A 27,519-nucleotide genomic window follows, 5' to 3' on the forward strand; every position below is an offset into this window, starting at 1 on the left:
ATTTGTCTTCTTGTAAAGTCATCTTATGATCAACACCCTCTGCAAAATAATTTAGACAAAATATCTGTATAGTGCGAAAAGTGGTAGTTCACTCTAATTAATGAAAAGTGTGAAGTTATCCACATGAGTACTCAAAGAAATCCGCTAAATTTCGGTTACACTGTAAATCACACAAATCTAAAGGATGTAAATTCAACTAAATACTTACAATTAACGAACTACGAATAACTTCAAATCGAACGATCACACAGATAATGCTATGGGTAAGGCAAACCAAAGACTGCGATTTATTGGTAGAACTCTTAGAAAATGCAACAGACCGACTAAAGAGAATGCATGCACCACGCTGTTTTGCCCTCTTCTGGACCATTGCTGAGCGATGTGGAATCCGAATCGGATGGGACTAATGGAGGACGTCGAAAAAGTTCAAAGCAGGGAAGTTCGTTTTGTATTATCGAGAAACAGGGGAGAGAGTGAAACGGATGTGATGCGTGAAAAAAATGGCTCTGAGCACAATGGGACTTAACTGCTGTGGTCATCAGTCCCCTAGAACTTAGAACTAACATAATGTGGTGCTACATAAGAATGCTGAAGATTAGATGGGTAGATCACATAACTAATGATGAAGTTTTGAATAGAATTGGGGAGAAGAGGAGTTTGTGGCACAACTTGACAAGCCGGCCGGAGTGGCCGAGCGGTTCTAGGCGCTACGGTCTGGAACCGCGCGACCGCTACGGTCGCAGGTTCGAATCCTGCCTCGGGCATGGATGTGTGTGATGTCCTTAGGTTAGTTAGGTTTAAGTAGTTCTAAGTTCTAGGGGACTGATGACCACAGCAGTTAAGTCCCATTGTGCTCAGAGCCATTTGAAAAATTTGAACAACTTGACAAAAAGAAGGGACTGGTTAATAGGACATGTTCTGAGACATCAAAGGATCACAAATTTAGCATTGGAGGGCAGCGTGGAGGGCAAAAATCGTAGAGGGAGACCAACAGATGAATACATTAAGCAGATTCAGAAGGATGTAGGTTGCAGTAAGTACTGGGAGGTGAAGAAACTTGCACAGGATAGGGTAGCATGGAAAGCTGCATCAAACCAGTCTCAGGACTGACGACCACAACAGCAAGAACCTAAGGACATCACAAACACCCATGCTCGAGGCAAGATTCGAACCTGTGACCGCAGTGGTCGCGCGGTTCCAGACTATAGCGCCTAGAACCGCTCGGCCACTCCTGCCGGCTGTGATGCGTGAATTAGGGTGGCAGTCATTACAACAACAAAAAAGCGTTTCTCGTTGCGGCTGAATCTTTGACTGAAATTTCAATCACCAACTTTCTCCTCCGAATCCGAAAATATTCTGTTGGCTCCCGCCTACATAGCGAGAAATGATCATCATGGTAAAATAAGAGAAATCAGAACTCGCACAGAAAGATTTAAGTGCTCGTTTTTCCTGCGCGCTGTGGAACCACAGAGAAATAGCGTGAAGGTGTGGTACAATGAACCCTCTGCCACGCCCTTAATTGTGATTTGCGGAGTAATCATGTAGATGTAGATGTATATGCAGATACTCCTCATCCTCTCTTTGTCCATCTCCTCCTTCTTCTCTCCCCCACTCTGTTTATCAGGACATCCCCGCCCCTTCCAATCATCTCCTACTCCCGCCTCTGCACTGTCTTTTCCTCCCTCTTCCCCTTTCTGTCTTCTTACCCTTCTCTCTGACCTCGAGCCTTATTGATTGGTATTGCAAGCGAGACTTCCATTCGGAACAGAAGTCGCTTGAAATGAAAGGATATATATGTTGGGATCATTAGTTTACGTGGCATGAGAGAGACATATCCAGTTGCTGAATTTGGGAGAATAGTAACTTCACTGAGAGTATCTCGCACATGCTTAATCTTCGAATGGGTAGCATTAGAAAGTTTAGGACGATTCAGTTTCCGCAGTAGTATTCCAGCGATACGTCGATAAGCTATAACTACACCTTTCCTATTTTGTGTAAAACGGAATGCAAAGATCCAAACGAAACAACACATAGTTGGATACACTGTGTGTTATTTGTTATGAAGTTTTGAGGAATGACGCCATGACACCTTATCGTCTCTAATGGCATTTGTGAGCTAAGCACGGCACTTTAAAAGGAAAGCCGACGGAGTTTTTAAATTTAGATAGTGCTGGATCCAACTCTCAATCTTCTGAAAATGCGAAACTAGCTTCCTATGAGCAATTGTTACTCATCGCAAAGGATAAGAAAAGTCGTAGTGTCGGAGAAACACTTGTCAAACCCTGTTTGGTAAAAACAGCTGATACTGTTTTTTGGACCAGAAACTAAACAAAAACTTTCACAAATATCGCTTTCTAACAACACCGTGAAACGTCGCCGTGGACATAGCAAGTCAGGTAGCGCAGGCCATGAAAGAATCAGAATTTTTCGCAATACAATTAGACGAGAGTACAGATGTTGCACATTGTTGTGAACTGTTAATTATCGTTCGATACATAGAAAATGAAACAATTGAAAACGAAATGATATTTTCTGCAGAGCTAACGATTACTCCAAAAGCACTTCATAAAATGAAAGCGATATCTGACTCCTTTGCAAATATGAATTGTCGTCTCAAAAACTGATCGGCACAGACGACGCCCCGTTAATGTTTGAATCTCGCTCAGGAATCGTGCAGATGGTCAGAGAAAAGAATTTCAGCGTTATTTTGTGTGTTATACGCCGTTAAGCCGTGGCAGTTAAGACACTTCGAAACGAAATCAACGTCGTCTTAAAATAGTGCATCAAAACTGTGAATCATGTTAAAAAGAGTGCGTGAAATACTCATCCTTTACGGCGCTTTGTGAAGCTTTGTGAGCAGAATATAATGAACTACTATTTCATACGGAAGAACGCTATCTCTCAAAAGGAACCATGTTAGGTAGATTATCTGAATTTGGAGATGAAGTGATTCAGATTTTGAAATTCAGAACCAAACTGAGCTGTGTATGGAACTCCGAAATCCAAGTGTTCAAGTTGTGTTGGCTTATCTATCAGATTTTTCGTTCCACCTAAGACTTGAGCGCCAACGCTGCTTAGAAACAAAGCCACTGGTGGCAATAATTAGTATATCATTGAAGCCATGAGAAATCCTATACAGTGGAAAGTTGGCAAGGAGTGTTGCGAATCATGTCGACGTGAGACAGAGGGCCAAGTTTTCGCACGTCTACTGTACTCGTATTCTACGAATGTCAGTTGCTGTACTTGCATTCAGGCTGATGATCTTAGACGAAAATGAATCTTTAAATTTTCTTTTATTATTTATACTGACGGGTTTGTGCATGGATAAATGCTAAGGACTGAGCCATACTTTTTAAAATAATTAAGAAATTTCTTAAATAATGTTTGTTATATATTTCTCTTGACAATGGCTTTGTGTGTAAGGGTTTTTGTGATTATTTCACTCGACTGTGGATATCTCTTCAGGTGAAAACTTCTTTTATCGGACTTCGAAAATATTTACTCACCGAAGATATGATTCATATTGGACTATTTACGTGCATTTAATGAACACGGAACTTTTCGCCATGTGAAGACGCAGAATAGCCGAGGACAACTTTTAACATAAAATGAAACAAATATTGAATAATATCACTATATTCAAGTATCACACATAAGCAATAAATTTACAATGAGGCTTACAATAAATCAGTTGCAGTATTCACAAATACGCGAGTGCGCCTAGTATGATTACGCCTCTGCCAAATATAAATCATAATGGCGGTGTGCCATATTAATCTGCCGTAATCACCGAAAAGCCTCCATCATGGCTCGCTTCTAAAACAAAACGATGCTGTCCCCTTCCTAAGAACAAGTGAGGGACGTAATTTTACATCTGTTTCTGAAGTTGTATCCTACAGTCGACACAACCGTTCATAGTACTTAATTTTTAATTGATAATTTGTTTATTTGTTTATTGCCTTTCAAATATTTTGTGCCTAAATTCCGCTCTTCCAGCAGATGCGCCTTTAAATTGCCCTCGGAATTGCGGCGTGAAAGGACACACCTGCAGGCGAGCAATTCATCCTGGAGTTCTATATTTACAATTCATGTTCACATACAATACAAAGTACACAATTTAAATGTGGCGGGTGTGCCAGGTACATTTCGATGAACACGGCGATTGTCACGCGCATGCGCAGTCATGTATTCTCAAGTGCGGCTAAAAACATTTACTTGGTAGTCCATGTCGCAGCACGCGAATTTGTTTTATACACATGAAACGCTCATCTGCTGCAGTAACCACTCCTGGTTATCTGATAATGGGTAAATTTCGAAACGCGTCATCTGAGCACTGAAGTCGTTCCTTGCCCCATGTTTGACTTTTGCTGTTGTGACTCACTCAGTCTGAATCCAGAATTACTGATTGTTATAATAATGGCAGCCTGCCTCCTGCATGACTTTGTCACATTTGAGTATTGAAGTTAAAACAGTCTCGAAAATCATGGAAGCCCTGGGATCGATATCTTCCCAGTAGCTATGTCGATAACAGGCAAAAATTGTCGAAATTCTCTACCCCTGAAATGGATAAACTGTCTACATTAGAGACGGGCAAACTGAAACACGTAACTGTTTCGAATCAGATGAAACAGTACAATGTAATGTTTCGATACGCTGTTTCGAAACAGTGAAACAGTTTGTGTTTTGTAATCTAATAAACCTACACATTTTATCATCTTGAATGTCTACTGTATAAGTATGTCCATATAAGCACAAATGAGGTGCGAGAGCGATAATCATATCTAAGAAAGTATGAAACTATCACTTAGGCGACTTGGCAGTTTCGTATTTCCTGCAACAAATGCGCTGCTTTCGTGTCGTGTGACTTTCATACTTTCAATTGGCTGATGACAGCCATAGCTGAAGACAGAAGAACCACCACGAACAGAACTGGAGGTGGGGGCAAACTGCAGAAACAACGGATATGCTACTGGGATTCCCACATTCCGTTAGTATGGGTAATATACCCATCCTGCTAATTTCCATGCACACAAGGGAATCATTGTGAATAATAGGCACAGTGACTATAGACTCACAAATAACGCCAAATAATTCGAATAAATAACAAAATATAACAGCAAAAACTTTGTCTTTCAAGGTGTTTCGAACCGTTACTATAAATTCACCATGCTTCGCAGCCCTTCCCGTTTACCATTACACTATCAGTGATATGTCAAACAGATTGCTTGCAATGCTACCTACATCAAATTTATGTATATGTCTAATAACTGTCACTCTATACGCCTTTTTTTTATTCAAAATGTTGTAGGCTTATTTGCGATTCTTAATATGATTACTGCACATGAACAGAGAAGTGTATGTTATAAAAAAAGTGTAATTTAACTGAATTATTTTCACATATTCATTATTTTGAATGTGAGTAGTATGCGTTGTTTTATTGTTTGGTTAGTGTTTATAAAGCAGATGTTACGCCATTTCGAAATAGGACAGTCAGCTAGAAACGAAGCTTTACTTTCGGATATCTTAAGCTTCATGCTATTGCTTGTCAAAAAGATTTCGACACTCTTGAAAGTGTTTCATGAAGTGGTATGTTGTGTTTCAGTACCTGTGCCGAGCCCGAATCTTATCCGACATAGAGCGGAGTGAAACATCACTGTTTCGATACGATTAGTCCGTTCCAAGCACAGGTGGACTGAAACAGCCTTATTTTGAAACAACGATACAGTTTCTGTTTCTGTCTCGAGATCGAATCTGGTCCGGTTATCCGAGACAGGGGCGGAATGAAACACCACTGTTTCGAAACACTGAACCACAGCCGTTCCGAAACACTGAAACAGTTCCACGTATCGATACACTGTATCGAAACATAGAAACAGTGGCCAAGTCTAGTCTACATACATTATTTGGTTTGCACTTAACTCAGAGTGCGTGAATCCTACTCACATCTGGGCAACTTTTTAGTGAATGATTCGTGTCACTATTTTGCAACCATAACTTATTAAATTGATAGTTCCGTAATATTCACACCTGAAACTACCTGTCTTCTTTGGAATTGAAATTATTACATTCGTTCTGAAGTCTGAGCTGTTTCGCCTGTCTCGTATACAGTGTTTCAAAAAGGACTTTACAAATTTGAAAATTCATATGAATTAATTCATAGCACCTACAGAGGTGATTGTTGTGGCAATTTGTTGGGAAATATATCAAGTTTTGTCTCACGTAGTTCGCTAGTGCCGAATTGCACCGTAAGGAGCGGTAGCGGCAGTTGAGTTAAAGATGGCTACCTTCACTGGACCCGTGCGTCCTAGCCAGTGATCTCTATACAACCTGGATGTAGAAATCTTGTTTCTGAGTACAGAACTGTGTCGTGTCTGCCGCTTCATCTTATTTGCATCGTCCGCCAAGTTTTAGTTTGGCAAATAAATTTCCATCTCTCTGTACATGGCAAAGAAATGCAGACTGATTTCTTGTTTTGAACTTAACGTGAGCATATGGTGTAATACACTGACATGGGAGCGCAACCGACAAGCATTTCCTTCCGTGTTCTAGTGACATATCCTAGCAGCCATGTTGTAGTTTGGCAAGAAACGAAATATGAGCATCTATGGCGCGCACTATCAGACAGCTGAAGTTCAACATCCAGGTAATACAGAGATCACTGGTGCTAGGTGTGTGTTTTGGTTCGAAGAATCGAAGTCGGCGACAACAGTTCAGCGTAATTTCTGTACCAAGTACGCTACAGATCCTTCTAGTAGTTCTACACTTTATGAGTGTCGTAAATGCTCTGTAGAAATAGGGTGCTCGGTAAGACATGGGAAGTCGTAAGGTAGTCCAAGCACATCTGACGAGTGAGTGAGACAAAGTTTTGTCAGCAACACTAAGAAATCGACCCGGCGTGCATCTCGCGAACTGCAGATCCCACATGCGACTGTTTGTCATGTGTTGAGAAACCGTTTGCGTTAGAAACCGTACAGATTGACGATCTTACAAGCAATAAAAGACACTGACAAATTGCTTGCGAGAACTTCTGTGCGGACATGTTAATCAATTATATGAGGATGAACATTTCTTGGATAAAATCATCTTTTCTGACGAGTCAACTTTTCACTTAAGTGGCAAGGTTAACACACGTAACTATAGTATTTGGCGCAGTGAAAATCCACATCAAACAGTGCAGCATGTTCGTCATAGCCCTCAACTGTGCGTTGTTTGTGCATTGAGGAAGAACTAAGTGTACGGCCCTTTTTTTCCCGTGAGAGAACCATCAGTGGAACAGTGTACCTGGATGTGTTACAATAATTTTTGGTAACACGGATCGATGAGGATGATCAAGAAAGAAATGTTTACTTCATGCAAAATGGTGCACCACCCCACTACCTGGCTAATCTCCGGAATTTTATCAGTGACCGCTTTCCAGGTCAAAGGATTGGCCGTGATACGCCAATTGCATCGCCCCCACGTTCCCCAGGCCTGATTCCACTCGATTTTTTGTGGGTATTGATCGAGGATATCGAGGTTGTACCTCCTGTGCCGACGTTCTGACTGAGCAAGGATTTACGCCGCTACTGAGCAAGTTACACCTGCAATGCTATAGCGAGTTTGGGAAGAAATTTACTTCCGATGGCATTTGTGCAGGATAATCAAAAGCCTCATACGATATCTTTAGTTTAACGTAAAAAAGTTGATGTGTTTCCCTACAAAATAACGCTAAATCAAGCTCTATATCTTGTTTCAATACGAGTTTTTAAAGCTATAAGGCCCTTTTTGAAACACCCTGTATTTTGCTTACCAGGTGAAACAGTTATCTCATTGTATATTCAGCCAAAGACCTCAAAAATAATGAGGAAATGTCGTCTACTCCATGTGATTCCAGTGAAACGGTTGAATCAAAATCCATGTTCAACATGTATAGTGGAAGAGAGTGTTGTACTTTGAAACGTTTTTGAAACTTCTGACTTTACCTATTAATGCTATAAATATGTACTATATTTTCTTATTCCATATTGAAATGTTAGCATTCACTCTACGTGTGGATAATTTTTCTGAAATTACAAAAATAACTCCGGAAAAGTAAGTTTCATCCAGACGTGAAATATTGTTCCAAGGTACAGCACAGTTGTTTCCCTAGGAAAAAATATTCCACACAAATTTGAAAGTGTTGCAATTGAGAAAAATATTGTCAGTATTGTACTTAATAGCCTGTGTGTTACATTAGTACTCTACTAAACACCAATAATCAGTAAGAGATACCAAATTAAAAAGAAGTATTATAAAAACCATTTACAAGTTAAGCACGTATTTGAAATAGAGGCCATTGGCCGCTGACGCAGATTCTCATTTTCAAGCTAAGGAAAACTGATAGGACATTAAAGAAATTGTTCATTTTCAGAAAACACAAAGACGTATGAAGACCCACAAAAATAATGGTGTAAGTCCATTCATTAACTTAGGAAAAGAGTTAATGGCACATTTTGATGGCATGTCGTTGGTACTACAAGGCAATTGAAATGACTTTCAAACTACGTGGCAAGTCACCAAGATACAAAGGGTTTCATATTTAGTAGAAAGGGGAAGAACGAACTAAGTCGGTCTTCTCACGCAAAGAACAGGGCAAGTCCAAGGTGTGCTTCACTGTTTACATTACACCTGTTATGTCAGTTGGGTTGAGACTGCAAACAAGGTAGGTTTTGTTTCTTACTCTGTGATGTCTCTGTGGTGTGCGTACTGTAGGACCTTCGGTACACACACCATCAGATTATTTGACTTGTCGCTCTAGCGAAGTAGGCGAGTGTCAGCAATATGTCTCGTGGTTTTATCGTGGCGTGTTTATCTTCTGCCGTTAGGTCAGACGATAGAAATGCCACGTGCACGCTTAGAGAAGCAGATTGACGGTGACCAACTTTAAACATATCTTGATTAATTTTCACGCACATTTATTAAAATAATAACAAGCATAAAAATAACTTAACTTGGTTCTGGATGCTATTTACAACTGACAATCTGAAGTTCCTTTGGTCTTGGTACGTTAATCTTATTCTCACATATCTCTGATACTTGACAAAGTGTCTATACATTTATCTTCATGGCTATGTACAGGAATATGGTAATCTTATTAGGCGCAGAATGAAACTTGAATATAGACTGGCGCAGACAAATGCAGACTGACTAATTGGAGGTCTGTACACTCGTTATAACACCTCGCGCGTTCAGGTATCACTGCGCGAGTGTGATCCGCGAGGAGAAAAGGATCTACGTTAGCAGCAATCTCATTGGCTGCGTGACATATTAATTCGCGGATCGGCGGAAGCACAATTTGGTCTCTCTCTAAGACAGCGCCATCTCGTAGTGTGGAGGCGGACGAGAGTTGTACCTGCGCTGTTGTGCTTAGTGGGGTGCGCTCTATTGGCAAAGCTGTGTACGCGCTGACTACGAGGATCTGTGTACACAACAGTTTCCTTATTGTTGTTGTTGTGGTCTTCAGTCCTGAGACTGGCTTGATGCAGCTCTCCATACTACTCTATCTTCTGCAAGCTTCTTCATGTCCCAGTACCTACTGCAACCTACATCCTTCTGAATCTGCTTAGTGTATTCAACTCTTGGTCTCCCTCTACGATTTTTACCCTCCACGCTGCCCTCCAATGCTAAATTTGTGATCCATTGATGCCTCAGAACATGTCCTACCAACCGGTCCCTTCTTCTTGTCAAGTTGTGCCACAAACTCCTCTCCTCCCCAATTCTCTTCAGTACCTCCTCATTAGTTATGTGATCTACCCATCTAATCTTCAGCATTCTTCTGTAGCACTATATTTCGAAAGCTTCTATTCTCTTCTTGTCCAAGCTATTTATCGTCTATGTTTCACTTCCATACATGGCTACACTCCATACAAATACTTTCAGAAACGTCTTGCTGACACTTCAATCTATACTCGGTGTTAACAAATTTCTCTTCTTCAGAAACGCTTTCCTTGCCATTGCCAGTCAACATTTTATATCCTCTCTACTTCGACCATCACCAGTTATTTTGCTGCCCAAATAGCAAAACTCCTTTACTACTATAAGTGTCTCATTTCCTAATCTAATTCCCTCAGCATCACCCGACTCAATTCGACTACATTCCATTATCCTCGTTTTGCTTTTGTTGATGTTCATCTTATATCCTCCTTTCAAGACACTGTCCATTCCGTTCAACTGCTCCTCCAAGTCCTTTGCTGTCTCTGACAGAATTACAATGTCATCGGCGCACCTCAAAGTTTTTATTTCTTCTCCATGGATTTTAATACCTACTCTGAATTTTTCTTTTGTTTCCTTTACTGCTTGCTCAATATACAGATTGAATAGCATCGGGGAGAGGCTACAAGCCTGTCTCACTCCATTCCCAACCACTGCTTCCCTTTCATGCCCCTCGATTCTTGTAACTGCCATCTGGTTTCTGCACAAATTGTAAATAGCCCTTCGCTCCCTGTATTTTGCCCCAGCCACCTTTAGAATCTGAAAGAGGGTATTCCAGTCAACATTGTGAAAAGCTTTCTTTAAGTATATAAATGCTAAAACGTAGGTTTGCCTTTCCTTAATCATTCCTTTAAGATAAGTCGTAAGGTCAGTATTGCCTCACGTATTCCAACATTTCTAGGGAATCCAAATTGATCTTCTCCGAAGTCGGCTTCTACCAGTTTTCCATTCGTCTGTAAAGAATTCGCGTTAGTATTTTGCAGCTGTGACTTATTAAACTGATAGTTCGGTAATTTTCACATCTTTAAACACCTGCTTTCTTTGGGATTGGAATTATTATATTCTTCTTGAGGTATGAGGGTATTTCGCCTGTCTCATACATCTTCCTGGCCTAGTTTCGACTCAGGTCTTTCAGTGCTCTGTCAAACTCTTCACGCAGTATCGTATCTCCCATTTCATCTTCATCTACATCCTCTTCCATTTCCATAATTTTGTCCTCAAGTACATTGCCCTTGTATAGACCCTCTATATACTCCTTCCACCTTTCTGCTTTCCCTTCTTTGCTTAGAACTGGGTTTCCATCTGAGCTCTTGATATTCATTCAAGTGGATCTCTTTTCTCCAAAGACCTCTTTAATTTTCCCGTAGGCAGTATCTATCTTACCCCTAGTGAGATAAGCCTCTACATCCTCACATTTGTCCTCTAGCCATCCCTTCTTAGCCAGTTTGCACTTCCTGTCGATCTCATTTTGGAGACGTTTGTATTCCTTTTTGCCTGCTTCATTTACTGTATTTTTATATTTTCTCCTTTCATCAATTAAATTCAATATTTCTTCTGTTACCTATGAAACTTCCCCTTAGAACTATTTATACACGACTGTGCTTAACCTGACACACAATATTTTTAGCGCAACGCAATCTGACTTTCAAAATTTCCTACTAGAGAATGGCCCTGACAAACATTAAACTATACCTTTCACAAATCACTTACCTCACAAAAATCTTCGCTGCTCAAGCTACTGCAATACAGCGAGCGCCACTACTGCCAGCTAAATAAAAGATTCAAACTACTGAAGGCACTAACTACTGATAGGGATAGTTAGCAAATGAAAGATATTAATAGAGAACAAACAATGTATTTACCTTGATATCATCATATATAAATATATCAGTTCATGAAAAATTACAAAACTCCGCCATCTCTCTCCCCACATCCACCACTGCTGGCGGCTCACCTCCAACTGCGCAACGCTACGCGCTGTTCGCATCCAGCTGCCGCTGCCCAACACTACAATGGCAGACAACAATGCAAACTAGCGACAGACTGCACACAGCACAGCCAGTGATTTTCATATTGAGCGCTACGTAACGTTGCCAATAAGAAAACATAAACAGCCTACTTACATAGCCCCCATGCTCCCCACAAAAATTTTTTACAAATGGTGTTGGGCACTGGCCAATACAGATTTGACAAAAATTTTTCACAATTACAGTAACAAAGATATAAAATGCACACACTTATTGATACAACGTTGGTCAAAAGCTCAAATTTTCTCACAGTCCCTAAAGACAGTCCTAATCGTACATAACAGGAGAATAGCAGTGTTTGTCTCAAAGTCTGAGCAGTAAAAGAAAATGCACACGGAAGTAGTGGATTTCCATGCAGTCTTGAAGAAGTAGTGTTGTCCTTCCAATGGAAAGACAGTGCTGACTCTCGACATGCTGACAGGTAATGGGCCACAACAGAGCAAACCCACAGCAGAGTCATTCGAAGTTTGGAAGAATATTGGTAGGTAGGTCATCACAGAGCAGACCCACTGTAGTCCTGGTAGAGATTACGGTATTGGTGGGCCACCAGAGGTGCAGACCCACTGCAGTCCTTGTAGAAATAATGGCATGGTGGGTCATCATAGATGCAGACCCACTGTAGTCCTTATAGAGATAATGGCATGGTGGGTCATCAAAGATGCAGACCCACTGTAGTCCTTGTAGAGATAGCCAGCAGCCATCTGTTGTGACTGTGCAGGTGCACAATCACCATTGAAGAGTCTTGCGGATAATATAGCAAGTCCATAAACCACCACTTGTGCACTCACAAAGTTTTTGAAATTGTCCTTAGAACCAGCAATGCTGTTATCCAGTCCCTTGCTGAATTATTAACACACGTGCAAACACTATCAGTCCCTACTTCTCACATATTGTCCATGTACTATGACCAACAGAAACGTGTGCAGTGAAATGTTACTTAATTTGAAGAACTGGTAACAATTACAATTTTATAACATGAGAATACAATAACAAAGGTACACAATACATCATTAAAAACATAACAATATAGATAACATTTGTAGTAATAGGGGCTTTACAAAAGAATAGAAATAGACATATACGTCAGTGTTACAGGAATTATGACATGAGTACATACATAGAAGATCAGAATAATTATTGAAACATCAACTTCACACATGAGCATTTAAACAGAATGAATAATGTCTAACATCTTTACAAAGTAAATAACATATTATTAATGCCAATTATATTTGAGGATAACAGTATTCCTCATCATAGTGAATGTAGCTTAATATTAAAAGAAGAAAAAATTCTATGAAACTACACAGAGACAGGAAGAAAACAAATACACAAGGGTACACACACACATAGTGGGATAACACCAATAGGAAGGACAGGGTTTGTTGTACTGCAGTATTTTGCATTATTTCTCGGAGATCTCCCTTCATTCGTCATTATTCCCAAAGAGTCCTATCTATACCTGCTTTCTGTATTCTATTCATATTTCTTTCAAAATAAATATGGCTCATTGTACAATACTCATTTAGGCCCAAGCCGTTTTCATGTAACTTTCAAAGCATTCTTCCCCTATTCTCCATAGTTCGTTTCTTATATAGTCTACCCCCTCTTAAGCTAACTTAAATCTACTGAGCTCAGATAGTAAACTAAGGGACGAGGCAATGCAGCAGCACAAAACAATTAATACAAACAGCAATGATAAAAAATACAGATTGGCAAAGCTAGCAGCAGCAAATGTAATAACTTATATCAAAACATGACATAGCTCAAGCAGAAAAAATAGTACACTAAAGATAACAATGCAGATAAGGGAAATGTATAATCACATCTTAATGTCTATGTAATTAAAGTGGTGCACCACAAGAAGTTATTCTACCAAAAAGTTACCAATTACTTGAAAAGAAAATTATGAATGCAGTTACTAGTTCCTTCTTATTGTTCTTTCCTTTCCAAGTGCTCCTTTTTTAAAGAATGTGGATCATAAAATAATTATTTAATAGATCTGTTGACAGAAAGTGTTCACATTAGCAAATGCATTTAATTTTATTTTATGAAACCAATGCTGCAACACAGCTGGAAAACAGATGTCAAATGAAATAAGCAATTACGCAAACCAAAGCATAAAAACATCATTCAATAGCTATGTGGCATTTCGTAAGTCAGTAGCTCTCAATTCTCGTAGAAAGACACTTGTCATTATCAGGTTTGCAGATGTAAGAATATTTCCAAGGATAATGGCCTCCCCTTTTTTTTTGTGCTACCTGTGCCGCTGAAAAGGGCTCGCAATAATGGCTTTTTCTCCAGGCGTCTGACACAGCTGGGTGCCCACGACGCATTACGTGCAGGTGGTCACTTAACTTTCGTACGGAAATATTTACGACAGGAGATTCTGCTACCGTGGCAGTCTCATATAAAAATATTTCACAGGTCAAGAATTAGCGTTGCAAATCTGTAGAAACAAAACCCTATAAATATAACAGTGTCCAAAAAAATTTTCAGTGGCATTGTGATACATTCATGCATATACACACACATTTCATAACTCTTAAAGTACGATTCTTGGTTTCCAACAACCTTTTCAAAATCAGAGTCCCTAACCCCTACTCCTTATTCCTTACCTTATTACACATATACATATTCATATTCATCAACACGTCTTCAATATTTCATCATAATAGCTACATAGCATAATCAGATTCCTCATATAGCATCAGCTTATTTATCATAAACATACCTCAACAGCATAGTACACATCGTCGTCGTAATAATAACATCATAACACTTCAGTCAAATCTTAAAATCGTCGTAACTTCCTCCAATAATTTCAAAACGTAAAAAAAATTCTCTGCTCATTTCAATAGTGTCATCTACCTCAAACGTACTTTAAAATCATGCTCCCTTACCAAATATATCATTCAAATCTCTCATAGTATCACAATGGTTCCGAAAAAATATGAACAGTTTACAAAGTACAGACAAAATACAGTTTCATAAGTGTGAAGTTATCCAACCGTGTAATTGCGTAAACATGTGTCACTGATGCAGTAAAATAAATGTTTGTCTCTCTCAGTTAAATAATCAGATAGCTGTGTAATTTGTGTGTTAGAGAAATAAGGTACCGATGTGTAAAGTTGTATAAGCAAATACCATATTAGCTAGGGTTCCTTGTGGTTGCCACACACATGGTACACAAAGTAAGTGTGTACCCCCCTGAGGATTAATGTAATTATACCCTCAGGTGTTACAGATTACAGCAATGGAATGAAATGTATCACGGAAAACTTTCTTTGTAATTCAAAACTCTTTAAAAATAAATGTTTTAAGTATAAGATTAATCACTCAAATGCGTGTCCTGTAGCGCTAAACTGTGCATCTTGTCGCGACATAATCTCTGTGGAAGTGTCGTAGTTATCGTCCTCTGAAAGCTAAGTTCTGCAGAAGTCAATGTACTTACCACATGATAAACAAAAGTGAAATGCTTTGCGTATAGATGTCGTAGTTATTATGCTTATTGGCGTGATGAAGAAAGTACTGTACAGTAACGTAATGTTGTGCCACGGAAAAGGCAGTCTCATTGTAGCTATACCACAAAAGTTACTACTAAAACCTGTTTTACTTTCCAGAAGAATTCAGAAAAACTGTGCAGATATAAAACAGATACACCGCAAAAGCAACATTGTAAATTGTCACTCATTAGTAGCGTCGTGATAAAATCGTGTAGCTGTCACATTAACTAACCGCTGTGTCATCTGTTCGCAATAACAATGCATTCGTAATTTCTGGTTGAATAAGTTGTCTTCGTTCTTGACTGGATATTTAACTTTAAACATTGTTGCATGGTAACAGTTTCTAAAGCATACTAGTAACGTGAAGTGAAACGTTTTATGGCAAAGACAAAGTTCAAAAGCAGATTATCTTTCAATAAACGGTTTTACATGTGAAATATGGTGTAAACCTTTACTCTTCCTAGTACGCAGAATTTCAACTTGAATGCAATTATCATGCGGTATTCGTCCGTAAAGAATACTGGAATCTTGCTCAAGGTTAGCGTCAATGTTATTTTTCTCTGAGCCAGCCGGCGCACGCGGCTGCCTGCGGTGTGAGTCATTGTCTGTCTCTTTGTTGCCGCGCGTCGTTACTGGGATTAGGAGGCCTAACTTCCACAAATTCACCTCCTCGAGAGGGCCCAGCTCTGTTTAGAGCTCGCCAGTTCTGATGGAATTCAGGTCTGTCGTTATGTCGGTAGTTTACATAGTTTCTTGTTTGTCGGTCATGTGGTGGAGAATTTCTCCCTGAATCGTAACTCTGCGCCGAACTGTTGCGTCTGAAGTTATTCTGCCTCCCTTGATAATAATTGTTTTGGTTACCATATTGTCTATTTCTATGGTTATCTCTGTCATATTCATTTCTACGGAAATGCGATCTTTCTCTGTAACTATTACTACTCTGCCAACGGTTGTCATACGGGTGGTGTCTGTTTTGGTCACGATTTGTGTTGTGAGAATAGCCTTGTCGTGTAAAGTTATTACTTCTTTCATCGCGGAATTGCGACGGATGTGACCTGTAATTGCTGTGTTCCTGGTTTCGCGTTCCGCGATTGTCAGTGTCAATTTCTAATTCTTGTAAGAGTCCCTGAAATGCTTCAATGTCGTCTTTGCAACGTCCTGCCAAAATAATATGTCGTAAATGTTCAGGCAGTTTGATTAAGCAAATGCGGATGAGTTCTGAGGGGCTGTATGGGTTTGAAAGATACTGATTCTTATGCAACATGTCTTCAAAATATTTCATAAGACTGGAAAATTCAGATTGTTCGAAACGTTTCATCATTATGATGCTATGTTTTACACGGTCTTGTGTGGCTTGAGACCAATATGCTGAGAGGAAGGTATGGTAAAACTCTCCTTCACTGTGGCAATCGTGAATTACCGATCGCATTCTTACAGCTGGTTCATTCTCTAAGTAGCCACACATAAATTCTAATCTGTGTTCCAACGACCAGTTGGGAGGAAAACAATGAGAGAATTGATGGAGCCATGCTTGTGGATGAATGTCGTTGGCAGAATTCTTAAACGTTTTGAATTTACGTGTAGTAATGAACAGCTTATAGTCAAAATCATCGTGTCGGCGAGTAGCATCTCGGTCATAGTTACGTCGTTTCGGCGGTTCCATCTCAAAATTCGGCGTACCTTGCCAACTTCTTTCACAATTTCCGAAGTGCCCTGTGTTGTTATTTTGTGTCTGTTCCGTATTTGTATGTCCCTCTTCCCGTATTGGGGCGCGAGTGTCCTCTGAAATACGTAATTCTTGTACTACTTGTGCCAACTGATCTTGCACTTCCCGGATTTCTCTTTTGTACTGTGTATTGATTTGATTTTGATTTTGTTTGAATTTTCTAATTTGTTCATACTCTTCTGTGTCAGTGAAGGCTACAGGTGTTGTGTCATTCAGATCATCATCTACCTTTGTAGATAAGTTAGTGAACTGATCTGAAAGTTCGGCTACTTTATCCGATAGTGAAATCATTTCCTCTGTATGTTTTTCTGAACCAAGTTTCAGAGTGTCCATTTGTGTTGCAATCGTGTCTACTGTGACCTTTAAGTTTTCCTGAGTTTTTGCAAGTTGCGTAACCGAATCGGTAGATGCAACTGAGTCAATTTTAGCTTGCAAGGTGTTGTGATTTTCATGAAAAATAGTTTGCAGTTCTTTTATGGCTGCTTCATGATTCTGTAATGCATTTTCATGCCGCGAAAAAATAGGTTGGAAATGCTCACAAATTTGTGATTTTACGTCATTACAGACTTTTTGACATTTCGATTCAATGTTATGTAACTCACTAGTTAAATCTTCACGTGTTTGTTCAAGTGTGGTGTCTAACTTTTGAAGATTTTTTTCCATTGTGTCTAACTTTTTGAGATTTTGTTCCACTGTGTCTAACTTTTTGAGATTTTGTTCCACTGTGTCTAACTGTTGCTGTGTTTGTATCTGGTGTTGTTCCATTGTGTCTAACTTTTCAAGCTTTTGCTGTGTTTGTCTCTGATTTTGTTCCATTTGTTGCATTAATTGCAATAATAATGTATTAGTGTCTGGAATCTGTTTCTCTACGCTTTTCGGCAGTGCATTTGCACCGACAACATTCACAGTTTGACAAGCAGAAAATGTGTCTTGACTTATTTGAGAAAACGGTGAGGATCCAAAACCTGAATCTACAGTATTTGCGAGATCGTGTCGTGTCATTTCGGCTTCCTGAGGCGAGCTATTGCCGACCGATCGATCGATAATGCTTCCCTCTTCACTAATTGTTTCACTGTCCACGCCATTGTTTGACGCCCGCTCCATTTCCCTGTGCACAGTTACCAAATTACTACTTTGAACATTAGTAAATTCATTACTCGGCGGCGCTGATAAGCTACGCTCGTCATCACTATTATTTCTCAGTTTAGTTTGGAGCCTAGTGTTACGTTTTTCACACGCCATTATTGTCACAGTATTTCACACGATAACAAAGAAAAGCACAATTTGAAGATCAAAAATAAGAGAACACATTAAAATAGCACTGAAAATAATATCTAGTTAATTGCAGCTGCGAAATATTTGGTGCAAATCTACATGCATGCCACAACTGTTTTACTGTACAACAATGAAAGACTGCAACTACAAAGGAGATTTTCTCTACAATTACGCGCTAGCAATAAACAATAGCTACACTAATTACACAAACTACGAGAAAAAAATCAGAAGATTCCAGTGAGGTATCCTCGGCTAAGGGTCGACATATGAAACTTCCCCTTAGAACTATTTATACACGACTGTGCTTAACCTGACACACAATATTTTTAGCGCAACGCAATCTGACTTTCAAAATTTCCTACTAGAGAATGGCCCTGACAAACATTAAACTATACCTTTCACAAATCACTTACCTCACAAAAATCTTCGCTGCTCAAGCTACTGCAATACAGCGAGCGCCACTACTGCCAGCTAAATAAAAGATTCAAACTACTGAAGGCACTAACTACTGATAGGGATAGTTAGCAAATGAAAGATATTAATAGAGAACAAACAATGTATTTACCTTGATATCATCATATATAAATATATCAGTTCATGAAAAATTACAAAACTCCGCCATCTCTCTCCCCACATCCACCACTGCTGGCGGCTCACCTCCAACTGCGCAACGCTACGCGCTGTTCGCATCCAGCTGCCGCTGCCCAACACTACAATGGCAGACAACAATGCAAACTAGCGACAGACTGCACACAGCACAGCCAGTGATTTTCATATTGAGCGCTACGTAACGTTGCCAATAAGAAAACATAAACAGCCTACTTACAGTTACCCAAGGATTTCTACTAGCCCTCGTCTTTTTACCTACTTCATCCTCTGCTGCCTTCACTACTTCATCCCTCAGAGCTACCCATTCTTCTTCTACAGTATTTCTTTCCTCCATTCCTGTCAATTGTTCCCATATGCTCCCCCTGAAACTCTGTACAACCTCTGGTTTAGTCAGTTTATCCAGGTCCCATCTCCTTAAATTCCCACCTTTTTGCAGTTTCTTCAGTTTTAATCTACAGTTCATAACCAATAGATTGTGGTCAGAGTCCACATTGGCCCGTGGAAATGTATTACAATTTAAAACGTGGTTCCTTAATCTCTGTCTTACCATTATATAATCTATCTGATACCTTCTAGTATCTCCAGGATTCTTCCATGTATACAAACTTCTTTTATGATTCTTGAACCAATTGTTAGCTATGATTAAGTTATGCTCTGTGCAAAATTGTACCAGACGCCTTCCTCTTTCATTTCTTACAAAACGGCTCGGAGCACTATGCGACTTAACTTCTGAGGTCATCAGTCGCCTAGAACTTAGAACTAATTAAACCTAACTAAGCTAAGGACATCACACACATCCACGCCCGAGGCAGGATTCGAACCTGCGACCGTAGCAGTCCCGCGGTTCCGGACTGAGCGCCTAGAACCGCTAGACCACCGCGGCCGGCTTTGTTTCTTACCCCCAATCCATATTCACCTACTATATTTCCTTCTCTCCCTTTTCCTACTCTCCAATTCCAGTCATCCATGACTATTAAATTTTCGTCTCCCTTCACTACCTGAGTAATTTCTTTTATCTCATCATACATTTAATCGATTTCTTCATCATCTGCAGAGCTAGTTGGCATATAAACTTGTACTACTGTAGTAGGCATGGGCTTCGTGTCTGTCTTGGCAATAATAATGCCTTCACTATACTGTTTGTAGTATCTTACCCTCACTCCTATTTTTTATTCATTATTAGACATACTCCTGCATTACTCCTATTTGATTTTGTATTTATAACCCTGTATTCGCCTGACCAAAAGTCTTGTTTCTCCTGCCACCGAACTTCACTCATTTCCACTATATCTAACTTTAACCTATCCATATCCATTTTTAAATTTTCTAACCTACCTGCCCGATTAAGGGATCTGACATTCCACGCTCCGATCCGTAGAACGCCAGTTTTCTTTCTCCTGATAATGACGTCGTCTTGAGTAGTCCCCACCCAGAGATCCGAATGGGGGACTATTTGACCTCCGGAATATTTTACCCAAAAGGACGCCATCATCATTAACCATGCAGTAAAGCTACATGCCCTCGGGAAAAATTACTGCTGTAGTTTCCCCTTGCTTTCAGCCGTTCGCAGTACCACAACAGCAAGGCCGTTTTGGTTAGCGTTACAAGGCCTGATCAGTCAATCATGCAGACTGTTGCCCCTGCAACTACTGAAACGGCTGCTGCCCCTCTTCAGGAACCACACGTTGGTCTGGCCTCTCAACAGATACCCCTCCGTTGTGGTTGCACCTGCGGTATGTCCATCCGTATCGCTGAGGCTCGCAAGCCTCCCCACCAACGGCAAGGTCCATGGTCCATTGTAGCAATAGATTCCTTATAGCAATAGGATTTAGTTTGAAGTGTGACAGTAGTGTGGTCCGCATAGGATCTTTAAATTGCTTGGATCAACAGAAGATGAAGGTGAGAAGACATCTGTTAATCTGTCCGCTAAAAAGAGAAAAATTTATGGAAGCACGTGTAAGGTTTGTAGGGCCCTCTGCAACGTCATTTGAGTTAGGCACTGATTCCTAATCCTCATCGTTTGAGTGTTTCAGACAAATCAAACCCCACGAGAGAGAACAGGTCATCAAGAATCTGAATTTGTTACGTAACTGGAATAATCAATCTTCCAATTTAACCAGCTTAATTTCTGTGGCATTATTTGCTCGTAGAAAGCCTAGGCATTACGATTCCAATTTCAATGATTGCTCTTCGTGATACATTGTAAGCATCAAGCAAAATGATATCACGAGTGAATTTCCATTTGCCAAAAGGGCTTCATTGCTTTGGATGGAATAAAAAAACGCAGACTGCAGGCTTTACAATCCTCTATGAAGGATACTGGAATATACCCCAAAGATAAAAGAGGAATACTTGCTAATCGTTCTAGGAAACCACGTAGAAGCACTTAAGGGAAGAATTAGAAACTATGGCAAGGGATAAACAGACAGAATCTACCTTCCAGAACAAGTATCAATAAAAAAATGCCATGAGTTCTTTAAAGAAACAGTACATTCAACTTATCGTTTGCGTTCCCGCGTACATATACATGCTCAACATATGACAAATTTCAAGCATGATTAAAACATTTGAATGTAAGGCTCTCACGAAATATCTCTGAAAAAGGGAAGATGGAAATTATAAATGAAATTAAGTTATTTAGATCGGAAGACAAGGTTCATATCAAACAAGAATAGCTCTTCTCATAGTTGTTTCTACAATTAATTCCGCTGCCCATTATTTTATTTGTAAAAACAGTTATACAAACTGCGTTAAGCAAGATGATCCGTGTTCAATGGATGCCGAAGCCATCATTTCAGCTTGTAGGCCTCTTGCTGCATTGTGCTGTGGTTAACTAAATCGAAAGTCAATTAAGAGACTATAAACTATAGTCTAACATACAACGTTTCTGTAACATATCATTACAATATATGAAGAAATGAAATTTTTTTTCCAGATAATTATATTTAAGTCATCTATATTCAGCTTTAAGAAGTAACAGACTTGAGTTCTAACTTCTCATTCGGGCTGCAAATATCAACCAGCCAACTATGAAGTTTTGACTCATTAAGGGAAAGGAACTCTAAATCCATTGCCACAAATGAAAAGAACCTACTACTCGCAGATCCAGACTCCTTCATATCATTGTACATCACATGAAATTTCCCTTGATGAGAGAATTTTTCTTTGTGAAACTGAAATAAATGAGCTGAAATGATTACAAAAACCATATCTGACCATTAAAATCTCAATATAGCGAAGACGACATGCAATGAACGTCAAACTGGCATTAAATGTAGCACATGCCTAAATATACTAACGATTTGCATTTTAGTAAGCCGATCGATATATGTAGGGGAAACGCCATATACTCGGTGTAAATTTTAAGTTGACAAACCAGAATAACTCGAAAAATAAGCTTGATACGAAACAATGTGTAGAATCCAAAGTTGATTATTTACGAGGGGGACATCTGCTGGTGCTAAAATTAGCCTGCCACCCCAGCCCCCTGGTGGTGGGGCGGGAGGCAACTTTAAAATTTCAAATGGGAACCCCAATTTTTATTGCAGAATCAGATTATATATAAGAACTACGTACATTTTGTCTTAAACATTTGTTTTGATTCGTGGTAGTTGGCGCTGTAATTAATGAAAATCCATGTTTTCATTTTTGCGTGGAAAATGGTTACGGATAAATAAAAAATACTTATTTACTTCGTAGGATGTTAGTTAGCTAGTCGGATGATTTGTTTGATAGTTAAAAGTTGTGTGGCCTCATTACCACGAAACAAATAAAACTTAAACGAATATGCAGAAAAATTACTATTTGAGTCAACATTTGTAAAACTCTTAATTCGTCTCTCTCAAATCCCATCCTATGGGGAGAGAGGGAGAGTTATAATTTTAGCGAATCAAAATTTACGAAGTAAATAAGTATTTTTTATTATTCATAACCATTTTCGACGCAAAAATGAAAACATGGATTTTCTTGAATTACAGCACCAACTACCCAAGAGGGGCAGCGCAGTCCGTGACATAGCGCCTCAAACCGCGCGGCCACTCCACGCGGCCACGCGTTTTCAAATACAGAGATATGTAAACAGGCAGAATACTGCACTTCGGTCGGCAACGCCTGGGCAACAAGTGTCTGGCGCAAGTGATTAGATCGGTTACTGCTGCTACAATTGCAGGTTACCAAGATTTAAGTGAGTTTGAACGTGGTATTAAAGTCAGCGCACGAACGAGGACATAGCATCTCCGAGGTAGTGATAAAGTGGGGATTTTCCCGTACGACCATTTCACGAGTGCACCGTGAGTGTAAGGAATCCGATAAAACACCAAACTTCCGACATCGCTGCGGCCGGAAAAAGATCCTGCAAGAATGGGACCAACGACGACCGAAGGCAATCGTTCAACGTGACAGAAGTGCAACCCTTCCGCAAACTGCTGCAGATCTGAATGCTGGACATCAACGCTTGATGACTGCACGACACAAAGCGTTACGCCATGCCTTGGCCTATCGACACCGACACTGGACTGTTGATGACTGGAAACATGTTGCCTGGTCGGACGAGTCTCGTTTCAAGCTGTATCGAGCTGATGGACGTGTAAGGGTATGGAGACAACCTCATGAATTCATGTACTCTGCTGTTCAAGCTGGTAGAGGCTCTGCAATGGTGGGTGGCGTGTGCAGTTGGAGTGATATGGGACTGCTGATACATCTAGATACGACTCTGACAGGTGACAGATACGTCAGCATCCTATCTGATCATCTGCATTCATTCCTGTCCATTGTGCATTCCTACAGACGTAGGCAATTTCAGCCGGACAATGTGACATCTCACACGTCCAGAATTGCTTCAGAGCGGCTTCCAGGAACATTCTTCTGTGTTTAAACGATTCCACTGGCCACCACACTCCCGAGACATCCACACTATTGAGCATATGTGCGATGCCTTGCAAAATGCTGTTCGGAAGAGATTTTCAGCCCCTCGTACTCTCACGCAGTTATGGACATTCCTGTAGGATTCATGGTGTTAATTTCCTCCAGGACTACTTCATACAAAATTCGAGTCCATGCCTCGTTGTGTTACGGAACGTATGCGTACTCGAGTAGCCCTACACTGTATTAGGCAGCTGTACCAGTTTCTTTGGCTCTTCTTAAATAGAAGAGAAGGGTGAAATTGTCGAAATCAAAATTAGACTAAAAATTTGTAAACAACAGGTGTTATCTACTCATACCAAGCATCCATAGACTCTGTATGACAAACTCGAGGGAGATGCGTACAGAAAAATATAAGTAACGTTTAGGCAGTTGCATATCTACATCACCTAAAATTCTGTCGTAGCAGCTGAGGGTCAACAGTTAAACAAGGTCAAAAATGATATTAAAAATTGTTTAATACCTAATTCTGATCGTAACTGTACCCCTGGTCGACATTCCTACAATCCAGATGTTGGGATTTTACTTCTGAACTGCTCTGTAGATATGTAAATAGAAAGCAATTGTCGCCGGTAAAGGCGCTATGAGATTGGTTTCCCTCGCGCGGAAATAAAACTGGCATTTATCAGCTCGGCAATCGATACCGGCTGAGGCCCAGAGTTGTAAAGAGATTTGTGGTGCTGACGCCGCTCTGCTGCCAGAGCGAACGCCACTCGGAAGTATCGTACGAGCGAATCTAAATAACTGCGCCAATCCCCGGGCGCCCTCCTCCCCCCCCCCCCCCCCACCCCGGCCCATTTAACCAGCTATTCCCCGTCCATGTATTTCGCTTCCTCGCCTCCCCTTCGTCCCACCGGGAGGCAGTCTGTTTGCCGCCCTCGCATGCAAAATTCTCGACGTCTGACCTCCGGATAATCCCGACCTCACTGGGCTTTGGGGGAACCCGCATCAGCGCGCTCTACCGCCGTCTCTACAGAAAGAAATCCCCCCTCCCCTTTAACCTCCACCTCTCCGCCATCCCCCCCGCCCCCCACTTCGCTCAGCTATTCCTCAACCAACCCGTCTGCCGCCAGGAATTGCAGCCGGGAAATCGGCCGGCGTTCTCTGAGGGGCAAGGAGGAGGTCGCACTGGCGACATGGCTCCGAGCCTTTTTATTTAAATGTAATGAACGAAATCACGCTACTCCGACACTCTTTGCAGCCTTCGGTGAAATTTCCCTGCTCTCCAGTTGTATTCCCCACCGCCTCGCTCTCAGCGCCCTCTACACACACGCGTTGCCTGTTCCCTCCGAACAATCTCATTCCAGATTCACTTACATAACAGAATAGAAGCTTACCTTTATATTGCCTAACCTCGCCTGTCCTCTCCATGGGAAGAGAGAGAGAGAGAGATAGAGAGAGAGAGAGAGACCGAGAAGAATGGAGACATCTTAGCGACTCGAGGGCTTCGCCCCGAGAGGGAGACGGGTTGGAAAGGGAGAAAGTATGCGAGCAGTGTGTCGGCCCGGGGACAGTGGAATAAGTTCTCAGAATAGCCCCTTTTCCCCACTACCCACATTATCATTCCCTAATAAACGGTTGATTTATGGTAACAAAGGGATAACCATTTATCGTGGCGTCCGCGGTTCTCCGTTCTCCACGTCTGCCTAGATCTCCTCTTTATTTTTTTCTCTCTTATAGCGGAATTCACCGTCTTGACAGGCCGAGTTCGTTCTGAAAAATACTGATTACGACCTGGAGAAGTGTGGAGTATCTAGAGCTTTGCAGTTATGCTGATCTATGGCCTCAGCCGTTTAACGGCGTCCCTAACTCAACAGAAGTGCGGATTTTTCTCTAACTTAGTCGGGGACACATGCTCTCTACCGTATGAGCAGCGCTCACCTCATTACTAGTTGCAGTTTTTGTGTTGTACAGAAGTACGATGCAGAGTTCCTTCGGACATTCCACAGGCTCTGTAATATCGTATATACAGGGTGATTCAAAAAGAATATCACAACTTTAAAATGTGTATTTAATGAAAGAAACATAATATAACCTTCTGTTATACATCATTACAAAGAGTATTTAAAAAGGTTTTTTTTCACTCAAAAACAAGTTCAGAGATGTTCAATATGGCCTCCTCCAGACACTCGAGCAATATCAACCCGATACTCCAACTCGTTCCACACTCTCTGTAGCATATCAGGCGTAACAGTTTGGATAGCTGCTGTTATTTCTCGTTTCAAATCATCAATGGTGGCTGGGAGAGGTGGCCGAAACACCATATCCTTAACATACCCCCATAAGAAAAAATCGCAGGGGGTAAGATCAGGGCTTCTTGGAGGCCAGTGATGAAGTGCTCTGTCACGGGCTGCCTGGCGGCCGATCCATCGCCTCGGGTAGTTGACGTTCAGGTAGTTACGGACAGATAAGTGCCAATGTGGTGGCGCTCCATCCTGCTGAAATATGAATTGTTGTGCTTCTTGTTCGAGCTGGGGGAACAGCCAATTCTCTAACATCTCCAGATACAACAACTGAATGATGATTTGAAACGAGAAATAACAGCAGCTATCCAAACTGTTACGCCTGATATGCTACAGAGAGTGTGGAACGAGTTGGAGTATCGGGTTGATATTGCTCGAGTGTCTGGAGGGGGCCATATTGAACATCTCTGAACTTGTTTTTGAGTGAAAAAAACTGAACAACTGTCGTCGATTCACTTCTGCTGTACTCAATAACACAAAAAGCTCTCTGTTGAGTGGTCGCCATCTTAGCATCAACTGACGCTGACGCCTAGTCAACAGCGCCTCAAGCGAACAAATCTACAACTAAATGAAACTTTATAGCTCCCTTAATTCGCCGACAAATAGTGCTTAGCTCTGCCTTTTGTCGTTGCAGAGTTTTAAATTCCTAAAGTTGTGGTATTCTTTTTGAATCACCCTGTATATATCCGCCAACATCGAGCATGTGACTTTTAGTTAAAATGTCTCACGTGTACGGGAGCATACGTAACGAATGTACGTGTGCAGATGTGGACACATAGTTGCGACATGTGCAAGTGTGGGTCTGGCCGTGATATGTGCTCGGATAGCGTGTTCAGATAGCGACCACTCGCGATAACTGGAAAATCCGGATTCGTTATTTCATTACACAGCGGTCGGTTCTCTAAATTCGCATCTGCGAACACATTTAACGTAACATATATAATTGCCATAGTCTTCTCCATATCCCATTTTGCAGGGCAGTAGCCAAAGTGACGTGACAAGTTATGTGGCGAATAAATAGTGGTGGCGTTGTATGCGTGTGGTTCAGTGCCATTAGGACTAATTTAGGTACTAATAACTTAGCATAACATCTTACTCGGGCAAAGAAAATGGTGCAGCTTTTCATAAATTAATTAACGTTAAACAACCAAGGGATAAGAATGATGCTACGCACGTCCTTACTGGTATACTAACGTGAAGGAAGATTATGACTTTTTCAACATTATTTTCTTCTTCTTCTGCATTTCTTCATGGCGAGATCCACGCCAGTTCCCTCGTCCGTAATTTAATGACCATAATTTCTTAGGTTTCCAGCCAACTACATCTATACACCCGCTTATGAGTTAATGCTAACGCGAAAAAACGTATACTGCTCATCGTATATTTCCGTTTATACTGTAAGTAGGCTGTTTATGTTTTCTTATTGGCAACGTTACGTAGCGCTCTGTATGAAAATCACTGGCTGTGCTGTGTGCAGTCTGTGG

The sequence above is a fragment of the Schistocerca serialis genome, chromosome 4 (assembly GCF_023864345.2).
Source record: "Schistocerca serialis cubense isolate TAMUIC-IGC-003099 chromosome 4, iqSchSeri2.2, whole genome shotgun sequence".
Classification (NCBI taxonomy): Eukaryota; Metazoa; Arthropoda; class Insecta; order Orthoptera; family Acrididae; genus Schistocerca; species Schistocerca serialis.